Source organism: Zea mays, chromosome 5, assembly GCF_902167145.1.
Source record: "Zea mays cultivar B73 chromosome 5, Zm-B73-REFERENCE-NAM-5.0, whole genome shotgun sequence".
NCBI lineage: Eukaryota > Viridiplantae > Streptophyta > Magnoliopsida > Poales > Poaceae > Zea > Zea mays.
This window is the reverse complement of record NC_050100.1, coordinates 105,917,829-105,929,633: the sequence shown is the minus strand read 5'-3', so window position 1 is coordinate 105,929,633 and position 11,805 is coordinate 105,917,829.

The following is an 11,805-nucleotide window of genomic DNA, read 5'->3' as shown; positions in this document are numbered from 1 at the left end:
ACTCGACCTAGCATACTAGTATCCATCTCAAACAGAATCTTGAGTTCATGCAACTAAGGGTTTAAAGCAACTCCTACACGTAAGGTGTAGTAAAGTAGCATATAAAAACGGTTATGCATAAAACTAGGGCTTGCCTTCAAAAGCAGGGGCTGCGGGGAGATACTCGGTGGTAGGCTATGGCTCCTAAACTTCTTCTGGAACAACTCCTTGCTCGGGAATGAGCATGTACTCTCCGTCAGTGAGGTTGCAATCTAAATGAATGCAATGAATAAGAGATATGTATGCTATGGTATGTGATTAATAATTGAAATGTGAGGTGAAAAACTCAAGTTAGCAGGACATGTCTTAGTTCCATGATTGTAGATTTTGGGGTACACTTGGTAATTAGAATTAGGTATGGTTAGTTTAGGAAGTTGGATTAAGGTTGTACTCAAAGATCCTTCAAGGTCTTGGTGTAGAGTGATCAAGGTTCTTAGCTGGAATTATCTATGACTTAACTTAGTGCTTCATTTAACCCTTCTTCCCTTTTCTATTTTTGCTTCTTAGAGTAGGTTTGAACTACAACATAGCTTCAAAATTTTCCAGATATTATGTAAAAATTACAGTGGCTTCTCACTGGTTTGCATAACTCAGCCTAAAAAATTGAGGCTTAAAATGATAATGGTTTTCTTTGTACAAAAATATTAAAATTTAGGGCAGAGGAAGTACTTTGAACTACAATTCTCTTCTAACTGTGAATTTTCCCCTAAGGTTTATTTTTGCTGGCATCTAGGGGTAATAATATGACTTCGTACCAAATTTTAGCCAATGATACCCACTAGTCATTTTATGGTGATTTTCTAAAGTTTTAGGGCTTAGTGGTGCTTTCTACTACTACTATGTTTGAAAAATGTCAAACAACAGATTTCCTAATTTTCCTATCTTCTTCTTTGCGCAAGAGAAATCATTCTTGAGGTTGGTTAATTTTTCTCATAGGGAAGGGGTGGTAAAATTTCTTGGAATATATGGTCTTTTTCATGGGGTAGGGAGTGAGGTGTATTTCATCACATCTTTACCTTAGTCTTATATTTTTCTATGGTAGTATGCATCATAAGTATTTAGATAAAAATTGGGTTGCTCATTGTTTCACATTTTTAATCTTTCTTTTGATTTATTTGAAGTATTGGCCAACTTCAAGTTCTCTTTGTTTAACTCACTTACTGTGATGGTCTGGGGTGTTTATCATGTTTGTAGTGGTATACTAGTGGTTAGAGGTCTACTGAAATTTTCTTGCTATTATTGCATGTGCCCAATATTTTTAACTATGGCCTTTGTTGACTTCTTAAGGCCTAATTAAAATTATAATCTTAGATTACACTAAACCAGGGTTCCATATATTTTTCCTGTGATCTATATCACTTAGGCATTCTGGGAAAAATATGGTCACTCTCTGGTTTTTATTTTCTATCCCCTTTTTCATTTTTCTAAAGTTTGGGCAAAAATAGCCTTTAATGGATATCTCTGGTTCATTTTTGTATACTGGGGGGTTCATTATGTTTAAACAGTGTATATGGCAGGTAAGTATCTCCACAAATTTTCTCTAGTCCAGTATAGAAGTATTTCTATTTTGCTATGTATTAATAAGGTTTGGGTAGTTTTCTAATTTAAATTCAAACTCAAAAAATTAGTACAGAAAACATGAGGTTCAATATTTTTGTTTGACAGTTCACAATTTTTAGAACCTAGCAAAATTAGATTGACCATTTTTTATGTATAAAACTCAAATTATGCATTTTTGAAGTTGACTGCTATTATCTATTGAAAGTTTAATTCAAAAATGAAGGGAAAACTAGTTTGCACTGAGACCCCTGGTTTCCTTCACTGTTTCTATTACATCTAAGTCCTCAGGGCACTATTCACTCGTGTGGCTGACAGCGCAAAAACCCCCTACGATCTACCCTAATCTAACTCACGATCCCTGGGTTCTTGGAACAGTACCCGCGGTAAAGATTACGGTGGTGAGACTCACCGAAAGCGAAATAGCTCCGATGAAGTCGTCGATGACGTGGGGGAGGTCATGGCGGTCACGTCGGTGTGCAGGTCGTCGGCGGGAATGGCTGGAGTTGGTCGGTCCTCGTGCGCAGGAGGGGGAGCTTGTCGATGGCGAGGAATTCCGGCCTAACCACGGTGGCATAGTTCAATCCAGTGAGCAGGGGAGCTTCATGAGAAGCTAGGGAGGTTGTAGGCGCAAGCAATTGGAAAATGGTTTACCTGGTAGCTCGGTCTACGTGCGGCGGTGGGCGGCTAAAGTCCGGCGAGGGCGATCCCGCTGCTCCTATGAGGCAGGGTCTCGGTTCTCGCTTGAAGAAGCTTCACGGCCCCATGGGGAAGTTGTCCAGGGGCTCGGGCGAGGCTGGGTGTCTACGGGAATGGCTGGTCGCGGTGTCCGGCGCTCGGGTGGCTCGGGCGGGCGGCGCAAAGCTCGTCGGAGCTAAGAGCTGGGTCGGGACAGGGAGGATAGGTGCGGAGTGGATTGTCGCGCGTCCGAGGTGGCTTTATAGGGCGGGCAAGCATAGCCGAGGGCCGCTCTGACATGCGCTTGGGGCGTGCACGGGGGAGCACCAGTGCGCGCTCGACCTCCTAGGCACGGCGTCGAGCACGAGGCAGCGCTGAGAGTGGTCATTTTCAGGCGCCCATTAGCTCCAGATCTTTGCGATTATGGCCATGATCCCTTTGTAAGATCTCATCACCGGACTCCCCTTTGTCGTTTGTGTGTGGTGACCTACGGATTTTATTGACTGGAACCGAAGATATGGGGTGCTCTAGTAGGGTTTGTCTCACGGCACGAACCCGAGGTAAAACCCTTGACTTGACGTGTCTAGGGCTCGAATCCCAATGCCATCTTCACACATGTTGCAGAGGGGTTAATTTAACACAACTTTGTCAATGGGAGCCCAGGGTTTTGAGTTAGGGATCATGGTGAATGCGCTCGAGTTCTAAGTGAGGGGCTGAAATTCAGAAATCTAAATTTCAGATTTCTATAGAGAGCCTTTAATTGAATGGCCTTTTTGGGGATTTTGAAAAATTCTTTTGGCCAAACTCTCCTACTAATTTTTGTAGTTTATTAAGTGTATGTCAACTTTATAATTGGCCCAAGCCATGATTTCATATTTTTCATTGCCTTTTTACAAATTTCCCCTTTGCACTTAAATGGCTTAATTAGGGTTATTTTAGGGTTTGGGCATTTTTCTCACTTTGAGGTGCATGATATGGTTAAGGTATGGTCCTTGAGATGAAAAAGACTTAATTAAATATTTGTTCCTCAAGTTTGGTGTCTTTTGCTCAATTTGATTAACATGTGATAATGGCCTTAAGGTTAGTACTGAGAAGAAACCCTAGGTGTAACACCCTGAATTAAAATTTCTTTCCTAATATCTACCAAATTCAAGTGTTACCCTCTTCTTTACCTGCTTTTCTTCTCTTTTTCTAAATAATGGAGAGTTATTTTATTATATAAATATATATATATGAGTTTTTGGCGTAGTAAAATAAAATCCTAGAGAAGCTTTAATTGTTGCATTCATGTCGTTGCATAATGTTTATGAGTGTAAAGGTTTTTCAAACTATATCGAATTATCTTGATCTTGTTTTCGGAGGCTTTCGGGAACCTTCGAAACTTTTCTTCGAGTATGAAAATATGAATTTTTAGTTTTTCTAATATTAATTTAATACCTAAAATTTAGTATTTGCGAAAACAACTAAATCTTGGAAACTCGATAGTATATATATATGTTCCTCTCACCGAGCCCGTTCTTGATCTCGTGTCCTTTTCGCGGGATCATTAAAATGTCTTTCATCGCAAACGCCGCGCTGCTCGTGTTTACCATCGTCGTGTTCACAACCGCCTCTCTCGCTCGATCTCAACGCAGTTGACGACGAATTGGGCATCCATCTCCCGCGCCTGTTTTCTTATATAAATACACCCCACCGTCTCATAACTCCTCGTCTCGCCCAGATCCAGATCGCAGGCATGAAGGGGAGCAGTTACTAGGTACGCAGACATCCCACCTCTTGTTTCCCATCATCAATCCACCTCCAATTTCCAGAGACCCAGATCACACGAGCATGCTCCTTTGGTCCCTGACGACGTAGGTAAGCCTTCTCCTCTTCTCCCTTTTCCACCCAGGAGTGTGTAGCAGCCATTTCCCCCCAACAAATCCCCTTCCATGGACGCCTATCTAGAAGCCCATCACCGACAGATCCGTCCAGCCAAATCCCCTCGTAGCCTCATGCCCTCACCTCACTGAAGCCCCTAGTTTAAGCCCGATCTCGGGCCATGGCGCACGGCGTCCCTAGGCGCGGCTTCCCTTCCCCTGTTCTCGGCCGACGGCGAGAGCTTCCCTGCGCGTCATGGTGTGTGCACTCCACATCAGCACGTGCCAGTCCGCGCCTAGCCCCGACTCCCTCTTCCCTCTCTCTTCCATGCTCCCCTACTCTATGGTCGACTGCCCTACATCGGCGAGCGCCCCAGCGACCACGCCCTGTCTCGCTCCTCCCTGCCACCTGCGTGACAGGTGTCCAGTCCGTCGGCTAGAGCCCCTCGCGCCCAATCGATCGGCCGAGCGTGGCCCCTGCGGCATGGCTACATGCCACCTACGCGTTGCGTGAGCTCCTTCTTCCCCAAGTAGTCCCACCTCCATCCATTATCTCCATGCGTGCGTGTGGATGGAGGTTGGAGATGAGAGAACCTCTCTTTTCACACCTGATCCCACCTCTCCTTGATCCTATGTGGCTAAGACCCATGTGGTCCATTTTACGGTCAGCCTTTGACCAATAGAATAGCGCCACAAAGTCTAAATCTGAGAAACGCTATTTATTCAATATATATGTTGCGTGGCGAGTACGTTTCGACTCATTTCGGTCGTAGCCACTTCATAATAACCTCGACTACGTTTAGTAATATTATTTGGTCGCAACACATGTTTTTGTTAATTAAGTAATTAATCCAAGATTTATTTGAATGACATTCTAATTAAAATTAAGGTATAGTTTTAAAATGGTGATTTTATAGATGCAAATTAATGTGGTTAGTACTGACTCAGATATTTTCAACTAATATTTGTTTAATGTAAACGTGATGTCTGTTTAGCTTTCCTCGCGTATCGCGCGTGTCATTCGCGTGTGTCATGCGTGTTGTCGCGTGCGTTGTTTCGCACGCGTTGTCCGCACGTATCACGCGTGAGGATCGCATGCGTTGCCGCGTGTGGTCCGCACGCTAAGTCGCGTGTGTCCGCGCGTCATCGCGCATTGTTTGTGCACTATCGCATTGCTTGCACGTTATCGCGCGCGTGTTCGCGTGTCATTCGCGCGCTGTTTGCGTGTCGTCGTCACTTCCTTCGCGCGTTCGTGCCGCGCGTCTGTTTCGTGTGTCGCGTGGTGTCTACGTGTGATAATAAATTGTTGTCGCTTATAAATGCTCATGTTAATAACGTTAATTCGTCAGGTCACATATTTTAGATAATTAACTTAAGGTTTGCTCGACTAATATTTATTAGATTAATATCCTAATTAGATTAAATGTGTAGTGTTTAACTTGCTCGTTTATAGTAAACATTGACATGGCAAATATTAAGTTAACTACATTTTATTTATTTAATATTTGTTTAGTACAAACGTGTCACCTATTTAATTTGTCTCGCCAGTCCCGCGTGCTGGTTCACGCGTCATTCACGCTAGTTCTGCGCAATGCTTCATGTGTCGTCAGCGTGCTATGTCGCTCGTGTCCGCGCGTTGTTCTGCACGCAGTCGTGCTGTTTCGCGCGTCGTAAATTCGCCTCGCTTAGAATCTCTCGTGTTAATTAAATTACTGGTTTAACTGATAGCTACTAGTGTAACATGGTATCGAAGCTAAATGGTAAATATTATTTATATTTGATAATGTTGAATTAAAAGTTATAGTTATACCTGTATAACGTAAACACGATAACTTCTCGACCGTAGCTTCGACTGTCTCGTTTTATTTCCTAGCGTGACTGTAGTAACACGCTCTATTTCATTTTACATATTTTATTATATTTTATCTTGTATGATGTAATTTTCTTATGCAATTATATGTTTGCTTGTGCCTGTTTGTATTTGTTGTGCGACACAAATAGATTGCGACCTGTTCCCGAGCTTCGAGGAATCAACGATCAAGATTTGGTGAACCACTGGTCCTGAGATCAAGCTCTTTGAGTTCTACGAAATTGAAGACGCTGAGCATTTGTTTGGTGAAGGCAAGTGCCCTCTGACCTATTATGTCCCATTTACTTTATAATTCATCAACCCGCATACCATGATCAACCTAAGGATTGACTAGCTTTGTATTTACCTTGTTCTTGATTACCTTTTGGGTTTCTATGGTTACCTTCATGCTATTGCTTTACTTTAATCAATGAACATGATGTGAACACTTATGATACAATGTTGTCATTATGATTATGATGTTGGACTGGTGATACTTTAGGGGGCTTGAGCGGTTTCTCGAGTGCCTCTTCGTAAGGACCTGTTCGTTGGATGACCGCCCAGGAAAACAGTGCAACCATGAGGGTGGTATGGGACGCCCTTGGCCAAGTAATTTGGGAAGTCTTATGTTGGGTGCTGGTTTTGGTCATTGGGGAACGGAGGCATCTGTTATGGCTCCTATATTCTCGCTCAGGGATTTTGGTACGGGCGTCGTCCCACGGCTTTTCCCTGAGGGTAGAGGTATATGTTTTGGTACGCCAGATGGTCTCTATGGAAATGGTGCCATATGTTATGGCTTCTATAATCTCGCTCAGGGATTTTGGTACGGGCATCGTCTCATGGCTTTCCCTGAGGGCGGAGGTATATGTTTGGTACGTCAGATGGTCACTATGCAATGGTCATCTCCAACATTCGCATAGTGAAGATCCTAGGGAAAAGCCATGTAGTGAAACCTTGCCTACTCACCTTGGAAGTGTTTAAGGGTCCATACAACCCGAGGCAAAAAGGAATCACGACTCATGGGTAAAGTGTGCAGCCTCTGCAGAGTGTTATGAAACTGATATATCAGCCATGCTCGCGGTTATGAGCGGCCAAGGGAGCTCCATTGATTAGAGACACATTGATCAGAGATACTTTGTTTACAGGTGATGATGAGGATAATGATGGTTTTGATTATGATTATGATTATGATTATGATTATGGTTTTTTGTATTCTTTCCATTTGGAAAGAGTACTTTTGGGTTAACAACTTGGGTTAATGCTAAAACCTGGCTCTATACTAGTAATAATTACCTGGCCAACTAAAAGCAACTGCTTGATCCTAACTCCACATAAAGCTAGTCCACGTCAGCCAAATGGGACATTGGCTGAGTACGTTGATGTGTACTCACCCTTGCTTTCACAAAAACACCAGGTTGCCTTTGGAGCAATCTATGCTCAGGTAAAGAAGAAAGCATTGAGGCGGATCTCCAGGAGTTCTAGGACGTCGATGAGTTCGAGGATTAGGCTAGCGACCTCCCCTAGTCAGCTGCCTGTGGTGGGTTAATTTACGTTGGCTACGTTTCGATTCTGTGTACTTTGATTTATGTTATGTAAATGACTCTAGTCTTTAATATCATTACTTATTCTTTATTGTTATTCGAAGCATTATGCTATGATGAGTCATTTATGTAATCGATGTGTACGTGAATTTTTTATCCTGGCACGTACATGGTTCGCATTCGGTTTACCTTCCAAAACTGGGTGTGACACTAGGTAACACCTAGGTGTTACAATGATGGTCCATATTTCCAGGCCTCATATATCTTACACTAGTGATCGAAATCCTTGACCCATACAAAAGGGCTTGCTTGGAGTGAGGAGTGAGAGCACCTAGAGAGAGGGTAAATAGGTGATCCTGTAAAAACAGCTCAACAACACAAACTTGGTCTAAAATAACTGAGTGAAACCAAAAACCAAGTTCGAATGAAGAGTGAGAGAGGAGAGAACTTCTTCACTTGATTGCTCTTACAAGATGAGTATTAAACTTAGAGTAATATGAACGTGAAGTGAAGTACTAGAATAAATAGAATCGCAATAAAGTAGAGAGACATGTGACACGGTGATTTTTATCCCGGGGTTCGGTCAAGCGTAATATGCTTGCCTAGTGCATGTTGTAGTGTCCCAACGTACGAGGGTTGCACTCAACCTCTCTCAAGTGATCCAAAGGTCAAACTTGAGTACCACAATTTTCTTCCTTATATCAAATCCCTGAAGTGAGGAATATTCACAATTTGAAGTCTCTCATGCCTTACACAATTGATCTCCAATAAACACATGAGTAAAGGGGGAAGTTGAGACACACACAAGAGACAAACTTGCAGCAACACACACGAGTCAAGAGAGAGGAGCATAGAATAGCACATCAGAATTACAACTCAAAAGAAGTGCTCAAATATCTAGCTAGCAAAGCAAAGGCGTGCATGCGATGTCTTGGTTGTAGAATGTTCAATGGGAGTTTGGTGTCATGGTAGAGGCGACTAGGGGCCCCTTTTATAGCTCCAAGGGCAAAAGGAGTCGTTGCTCCTCCATTTGGAAGGCTCTGATTGCTTTTTGTCCGAGGGTGCACTGGAATATCCGGTGCACACCGGACAGTGAATAGTGCGCGATTCCTGTCCTTGTTTGGCGAAGCCGACCATTACCAATCTCTGGTCCCATGGCACACCGGACAGTCCGGTGCAGCCTAGTGACCATTGGTTGGGCACACATGGCGCCCGCTGATCGCTCGATCGATTGTTGGCCAGGGGTGCAGCTAGCACACCGAATAGTCCGGTTTACACTGGACGGTCTAGTGAATTCTAGTCGCGGTGCCCCAGCACATTCCCAAGAGCGGTCTGTTCATCGGGTGTGCCAGCCTGAGCACCAGACACTTTCTGGTGTACCGCAGGCTGGTGCAAGTTTGGTTAACTTCAGCCAAACTTCTCCATTTGAATTTCTCTCGATTTGAAAAGTTCCCTAGCACTTAGTAGAACACAGTTAGTACTAAAAATAACTTACTAAGTGTTAGAATCATACATTTGTTTCTTCAGTAGTATAGGATGTTCAACTCACTCCTATCACTCTCAACTTGCTTCTCTTTGACCCTATGCTCATACTCACAGTAGCATGTTAGATCAAAGTGATGGGTTGGGCATTTCATCACCAAAACACTTAGAAATAGTCCAAGGGCACATTTCCCTTTGAAGGAGAACACGCCATGTACAGAGATCTTGTCAAGATTGGTCTTGAAACGGTGACTACAGAGGCGAGAAGGCGATCTCAAGAAACTGGCCACGTGTTCGACCTAGGATGACACACTAGAGCGCGCCCAACCCGCACCTACGCGCGCCCCGACACCCACGGTTGGCTCCTTCCTTGTCGCCCACGCTCGCACATATTAAGGCTGCCCAAACCTTTGGGTATTACCCCTGACACTGTGGCAGAACCTCCCAAGTTATTGGGCCCACATGCACCTATCCTTGTCTCAAAGACCTCAGACAGCTATGCATGTGCACCAAATAACTTAACAGGATCCGTCCGAGTGTCCCAAGGACCCCGGATCAACCACTTACAACCAGAACCGCAAGATTAAGTAAACACAAATCACACACCAACATTTTGCAGTGGAATTCTTATTACCAAATTTTACAAGTTACATCAAGTTTACCTTGTTTATCGGAGTGATTACAAAAGTGGTTCAAAGAAATAAACTTTGAAATGTTATAAATTGTTTATAAGTTTGAAATATATGCTAGCTTAAGTGACAATCCTCAATAAGAAGTATAGAAGAGGTACTTAGACTTATCAGAAGGCCGAGCCCACCGGCACTTAGCACCATCCAGAGCAACACACTTCTATTTTCGGTTCTTCCTCCTGATTGGGAACCACCTTTGCACAAAAGTAGCAAAGCTCCGTAGGCTCTTCACCAAAAACAACATGGGACAAAGCCCTAAGTACGAAGTGCACTTTCGCAAGCCTTACCCGACTAAGGAAAAAGACTCTCATGGATATGCTGGATTTAGGAATCAAGGAGAGGCTCTTAGCAAGAATCAACTTAGATACTTTTGCATAAATAGCTTACTAAAGTGAGTCCTTACTTTCAATATTTTAATGCCAGATTAAATATTAATAGACTCTGGTTGCACCTAGTCTAATTTCACCATCTCATCAATACAACATCATTTTTACTCATAATGTTTACATCATGACTTAGGTTGCAGGTCAGTGACCAAGTCTCCACTATTCGGGGATATAACGGCGATCCGAATCGATTTACTCAGCTAAGGATCTCTAACCACATGACATATGTAGCACTTAACCCTTCCATATGTCAACCGTTCCCACAGATCCTCCACAACGTGAACCGATCCGTGCTAACCGGGAGCACAGTACTCCTCCATCCAGCCTCTAGCCAGGAGGGTACACGCTACTCCCACCATCTCCCACGCCTAGTGCGCTGTTGTATTTTCACGTATGGAATAGCCGGGTTCAAGCTTACCCTGTCCCATATCTAGGGCATGTGGCCAGTTAAGATAGTCCTTGATCATACAAGCCTACATATGCATCCAATCCTTAATTAACCTAGGTAGAACATCACCTGTTCCTAGCCCATGTCCCGATTTAAGTACTTCCATCTTTAGGATTGTTTTGTGTTCCTAAGGATAAAAAGAGCATTATAGGGAACTTTGCAGTAAGATCCCACCATGCTTCCAATGAAAATATTCTTGCAGGCAGAAGCCATCTTTCCTCAGGATAACCCCTGAGCTAGGCATTAACGCAAAGGACAACCTCTATCCACAAGATCTAAGAAGGGATAAGCATTTTTGTAAATTATATTTTGATACTTCATCAGAAGTATTTATAAAGGTATGGATATCAAGATAGGTAATGCATCAAAGAGTTTCAAGCAACTCCTATAAACGTAATGCATGAGGCGCAGTTCGACGTCGAGGAAACGAGCACCACCAGCGGCCAGACGCTGGCGGCGAACTGCGGATGTGACGTGACAGAGAGACACGGCGCAGTGGAGTTGGACGAGCGCAGGGGCGAGCAGAGAAGCACGGCGCGTGCGCAGAGAGGAGCTCCACGACGAGGGAGCTCGGCCGGCAGGAAGGAGCTAGGAAGCCGCGGCACTGGAGAAACAGAGGAGATGGGCGCGCCATGGCTAGGACAAGCATCAGAGAAAGGCAGCAACGGCTTGAGTAGAGGAGGAGCACTGGCGAGCAGAGAGGGTCCCGACCATGGAGGAGCACCAGGCGCGGCCAGAACGGAAGCTTGTACTTGGGGAGAAAGATGAGCAAAGGGCGCTATGATGAAGCTGGGACGACCGAATGCCAAGGGCGAGCTCCACGGCGTCCAGGAGCCCAGCCACCGCCATGGCATGTTGGGGAATCGCGGCCGGTTGTAGGAGATGGGGAAGGGACGACCATGGGGAAGAAGAGGACCTGGGTGCGGTAGAATTGTAGGAGAGGTACTCACCGTGTAGTAGATAAGACCAGAGTCGTACACAACAATAAAGTAGAAGACAAGAGCAGTGGAAAATCAAGGGGAGAGAGAAACGTGAAGGAGAAGCTCCTCCCCAAGCGGCGGCTGGAAAAAAATAAAGGGGAGGCGGCTGGAGATATTTTTCTTTTTTTAAATTCATAGATATTTTGAATTGGGATTTTTAGTGATGATTAAAGGGGCGACACATATTATGGTAAACGGCTACACACTCTATTTTCCGAATCACGAAACAGAAAATCAGAGGAATAACAGCTTAGACGGTTCTGTCAGAATCTCGTTTGGTTAATTTTCGTGACTATT